At 47.8% G+C, this 5,489-nt stretch overlaps 1 long non-coding RNA gene across 1 annotated transcript; it reads left to right on the top strand.

The window, feature by feature from the left end:
* The first annotated feature begins 2,832 nt into the window (after window positions 1–2,832).
* On the top strand, window positions 2,833–4,803 carry LOC119280492. The gene is made up of 3 exons (XR_005138097.1): window positions 2,833–3,166; window positions 3,803–3,852; window positions 4,668–4,803. It is a non-coding gene; the product is annotated as an uncharacterized LOC119280492 (long non-coding RNA).
* Window positions 4,804–5,489: the final 686 nt, after the last annotated feature.

Genomic DNA, 5,489 nt, shown 5'->3' with positions numbered 1-5,489 from the left:
TCGCTTGGCCTACATAGTGAAAGGCCTAATGCGCAACGCGGATCACTGACGCTCGAATATGGCCAGGAAAACAGGGAAACTGACATGTGAGGCACACCCGTCGAGACGACGTAGCGCAGACAAGTCCAATGGAGGAGCTGGCCCACGACCTCCTCGCCACCGACAACCATTCATGTGGGTCTTTGGGGCCAACAATGTGGCGCAGCTCCAGCACCGCCTCTGGACACGACGACCGCGGTGAGCGACACGCTCATATCGTTGCTAGACACGGTCGGTTTCAGTGTGCCGAGGGTGGCGTTAGTGCTGTGGCACGACCAACAGTATGTTTGGTTTGTGCCCAAGGTTGCCCCATCAAAGCATTGGGTAGCCAAAATTTTGGTTGAGGTATTGGTTGCCCATGATTTGGCCGACATTGGCAAGAAAAATGAACTAGAGTTGGGTAGAGTTCATTGGCATGCTAAAAAATGGCAACCATCCAAACAAAGACCAATCTTTGGGTCATGACCAAAATTTTGGTAAGGTGCACTTTGGCCACAATCCAAACACACCCCAACACCTGGCTCATCAAGGATGCACGGGGCGCCGCGACGCGTCCGCGGAGTGGTGTAGCGCGGCCAACTACATCCTCAGGACCTGAGACCATGCCGGGTCATCTTGCTTTTTCAATGACATGCGGGGATTGCATGTGAGCAAAGGGCATCTCCAATGTTGCGACGACCGCAGCTGACTACCCTGGCACACCAAAACCCTCATCCCTCGCGCCATCGCGCGGTGCGTTCCCAGCCGGCGCCAGTTGCCCGCATTCATGCCACCCGTTCGTATGTCGTCGTTAAGAGGCTCGGTGCCCGAGGAACCAACTCCGGCGACTTAATGACGCACCCGGACGCTTGGCCTCACCGGAATGCACTACTTAAAGCGGCAATGCCTAGCTAACCTCCACACCATAGCGCATCGTCCTCCTACCTGGCACCACATCTGCCATGACCGCAAGTGCAAACGCTCTCTGGGAGAGCTTGTCTTCGGGGATGAAGCTCGAGGTCGCCGCCCTCTCTCAAGTCGCCTCTCGCGACGCAATAGCGGCATAGCCGGATGCAGACGTGACCGCACAAGCGGTGGCCACGCTGGCGGCCGACAACGGGAGCACCGTCAGCCACGCGTCCTACTTGCCGTCATCCAATATCCGGCACCGCCGAGGTCGGGGACTCCTCCGAGGATGAGTAGGGCATGGGAGGCGGCAGGGCATGGTGTGCCAACTGGCCAGTCCGTATCCTGTGTTCTACTCTTCCTCAGCGGAGACCGCACCTTCACTTCACGGGTCTTGAACCCCGCCCCCGTACATAGAGATCGCAGATGGAGGACGTCGGTCGCCGCCGTAGAATAGGTTTAGGGTCGGGTTTCTTTTATTTTTCTGTCCTATAAAAGTTCGAAATGTAATGAAAATCTGTCGTGTTTGCATTAATCTTGGCTGGTGTATATGAACTTTCACAATAATATAATATATTGTAGGAGTACTAGCAAGATGCCCATGCGTTGCATGGAAGTTCAAGATCTTGTGGGAGAAAAGGATGAACGAGGGAAAGCCTTATCTGCAAATGTGGAGAGGAGTGCGGGTAAATTTTCATAGTTTCCTTCCTATCCATTAGATATAGATCGGACGGGCTATATTGCAGGATGACAGGCACACCATCATCACCAACTCTGCTTTTTATTGAATCGAGACAAATCTAACATGCGAAGTAAAATAAACACATAGGGTCTATACATACACAATTGATCTTAGGCACTCCAATAGTATGTCCACTACACATTCACGCATTTCACATCTTTCTACATCTACGGGAACCTATGAAAGGGTTAACATAAATTGCCTCTCTCTCTCTCTTCTCCTGATTTTCATGGTGGTGGGCCCCTCCCTCCCCCCAATCTACAATCAACAGCTCACATGTTTCACATTAAGGATAGTATAACCGCACCTAATCCCTGCCCTCACATCTATTTGGGTTTTCGACCGTCCGTTTTATTGATGTGGTAGTTTCTGGCCGTCAGATTTTGTGTCTTAAACGATCTGTTCCACACTGTGTTTAAACTAGCCCAGCTGTCCTCTGGGCTGCTGCTCCATGGACCGAAACGAAGGCCCCTGATGCATTGGGCCTTCGAGCCGCCAGCCCATTCGAAGGAGGCCCGCTACTGGGGGGATTGCGAGGCCTACGAGCGACCGGTCCATCCACTCGCGAACCCTAATCCAATCCCGATTGAGGCTGTGGGGAGCGAGATCGCATCGACTCTCCATCCACTCTTGAACCCTAATCCAATCCCTATGGAGGCTAAGGGGAGCGATACTGCATCGACTCCACTCCGGAATCGAGCCGCAGAGAGGAGCGGCCGATTCCATCCAGTGAAGACGGCCGGTGTGCGTCCGTCCACCTGAGTTGAGGGATGGGATCGAGTCCATCCGGTCGATCCCAGCAACCGGAGGAGCGGGATCCGGGTAGAGCCGATCCACGAACGGCGGCGCTGCTGCTCGAGGACCCCGCTCTCGAGCCCCCTCCACCCCTCCCTCCACAGCTGCCACAGCGTGCGCCTTGCAATGTTGGCGTGTAGGCCATGGCGCCCGACGCCCAACTCCGGGCCGCCACCGCAAGCCGTCACTCCCACCACCGCCTTCCCCGCATCTTCGTCGCCATCCTTTGGCTTCTGCTCCACCAACTAGGGTAATCTTTCTCGCCATACTTTAAATTCACGGCTGGTATTATTACATGATATGTGTTGGTGACTAATCTGGGGTTTTTTCAGTTCACGGGATAGCTGAATGAATCAACTCATGCTGATTGAAGCTGAAATTTGTTAACAAAAATTGTAGCCGTAATGCATGCACCTGTAGTTGGGGTTTCGCTCTGGTGGTAGGGAGATGCTAATGGAGCAGACGGTGCAGGGCCCGGGATGGCTTGAGGAGGCAAGCCCGGACAGCGCCGCTCGCGCATTGCCTGTATCTTGGCGGCTAAAACAATCATCTGTTTTCTTTTATTTAAAGATATGTTGTATTGCCCTATAATTATATTTGTAGTTGTTCCCTTTCTGATGCAGGCAAATTACGAGCATTGCACTATTGTCTGCAAATATAGGACAGAAGAGGGAGCTAAAAGATGCTCGAAAGTCACTGATAGAGGTATTATTTATTTCCCCATCTTGACAGTAAGAATTGTCTAAAACAAGTTTAAGTCGGTTCGGAGTATTCACTCTGTCTTACCGCATCATGAGTAGTAGATCAAACTGCTAGATAGATGGATTTGTCCTACATGGATGGATACACTGTCTCACTAGTATGCTACTTTGAGCCAATCAATCTACCTTCTTCTTCTGAACCTTTGCTCCTTTTTGTTATAGCAAACAATCTGAATTAAGGCAAGGACTAACATCATGTTTTTTCTGAGGCTGTTACTTATGCTCTTATAACCTTCAAAATAAGTTCTCTTGGATTGTTGTTTATGTTATCATATATTTAATATCTATTTCAGAGAATATGAGTCCGATGCTACATTATAGAGTAGTATTGGACATCTCAAATTTTGTGCACGGGATTTTAGTTCGAGTGATGTGAGTATTTCTTAGTTAGTCCTTGTATTCCAGCTTGGTTGTAGGTAATTCCCCCGAGAATGCTGACAACACTCACATCTGGTCTGCAAAGAAATATTTGATGATCTTGCTTGATAACTTGCTGTGGGCAGACAATATATTGTGTTAGTACCATTCATGTATCCGCTTTCACATACCATCTAACACGGCTTCTTATTTTGTTTTACAGTCTGCTAAGGACCTGCAGGAAACAAACAATATATTGCATTTTGCCTACAGGTAAGGAAACATGTGCCTTATTTATGCAAAGGGGTGCTCTGTTTTTCTATTCCATGAGCATTTTGCATTCCCTATAGATGCTGAGATGTTGGATTTGATTACGTTGCCAAAGGTGCTTTCAAGATTAGTACACTAATTTACCATCTTTTCTATTCGGGGTGTAGGTATTACTACAGTTATAATAACTTTCTGTTTGGTTAACCTTTTAAGTCAGTATAGTACCATTCAGCTGAACACTACAGGTATGTCTGACAACATGTTAATAATAAAAAAAGGGCAACCTGGTGCATGTAGCTCCCGCTTGCGCAGGGTCCAGGGAAGGGTCCGACCACTTTGGATCTATAGTACGCAGCCTTTCCCTACATTTCTATAAGAGGCTGTTTCCAGGACTTGAACCCATGACCTCATGGTCACAAGGCAGCAGCTTTACCACTGCGCCAAGGCTCCCCTGCACAACATGTTAATAATACTGTAATTTTAATAATATCAAGTCTTTACAACTGTCAGAGATTTCCTTAGACTGACAACATGCCAATGAGACTATAATTTTTCTTTCTGATCAGCTGGGGATGTAGTGTATATCAACTTATTATGCACTACATCCCCAGCTGATCAGAAAGAAAAATCTTAAACGTAACAAGGTCATGGCAGCTCTTCCTGAATTTGGAATATTGCTGCACGCGTTCCCTTTAACTCATTTTGTGTGTGCCCCAAAGAACACAAAATTCTCATGATTCTAAGTGGATTTTTTTTCTTCTATAGTAGATTACTGATTTATTTATTTGTTGTGTTTCTTCTTGCATGTGGCGTTGTAGCACCAATCAATGCAGGGCTTTACCCAGCGATAGCCGAAAAAGTAGAAAACAAGGCATCATACTATTGTCATTGAAAGTTTTGATGGATTTGCCCAAGCTAATTTGTAGTATGAATTTGTGCTTCGCTTGATTAGAGGGACCTAAAAGAAAATGTACAGCCATGGGCTTCCATTGTTATAAATCTGTTTGTAGTTTATATGAATGAATTTTCAATGAAATTATAGGTTTCATATTTTTCTAACCAACAGAGAGTTTCATTGGTTTAGACGTGTGAAGTGATCATGCCTCCGAATATTTGTAGAAATTCCTACCATTTCATTGAAAAAATTGATGGGCGCAGCAACGCGTGCCATTGATGATCTAGTTACATTAATTACATAACTGGGATTATGTAGGTGTAGCATTACTCGTCCTAAAAAACCCAACTAAGCCAATCTCCCAGCATATCGCGCGGGAAAAGACCCGGCCGCGCCATTTTAGTCGGGATTACCGGATTACTAGTAGTAGTATCGGTGGATCACGCGAAGCAACAATATTTTTTGAGGGGGCGAAGCACCTAGTTTAAAAGGAAAAAAGGCGGTACACTCACAGCACTCTTGTCGCGGTCGCATTGCACCCCACACACGTTCGGTCCTGCACACGGCTCACGCAAATGGAACACGCTTCGACTTGCCTTTTCACTGACACATGGGACTGCACTTGGAGAAACCGACCATGCGCCAAACTCCCCCCCCGCCCCCCGCGCGAAAATCCTCCCCCCACCCAAAAATTCCCCCCAAATCCGATTGAACCACCCTTCGGCCAACTAGCCAATAATATTCC

The sequence above is a fragment of the Triticum dicoccoides genome, chromosome 3B (genome assembly GCF_002162155.2).
Source record: "Triticum dicoccoides isolate Atlit2015 ecotype Zavitan chromosome 3B, WEW_v2.0, whole genome shotgun sequence".
Taxonomy (NCBI): Eukaryota; Viridiplantae; Streptophyta; class Magnoliopsida; order Poales; family Poaceae; genus Triticum; species Triticum dicoccoides.
The sequence above is the reverse complement of the archived record's forward strand: the minus strand, read 5'-3'. Positions and strand labels throughout refer to the sequence as shown.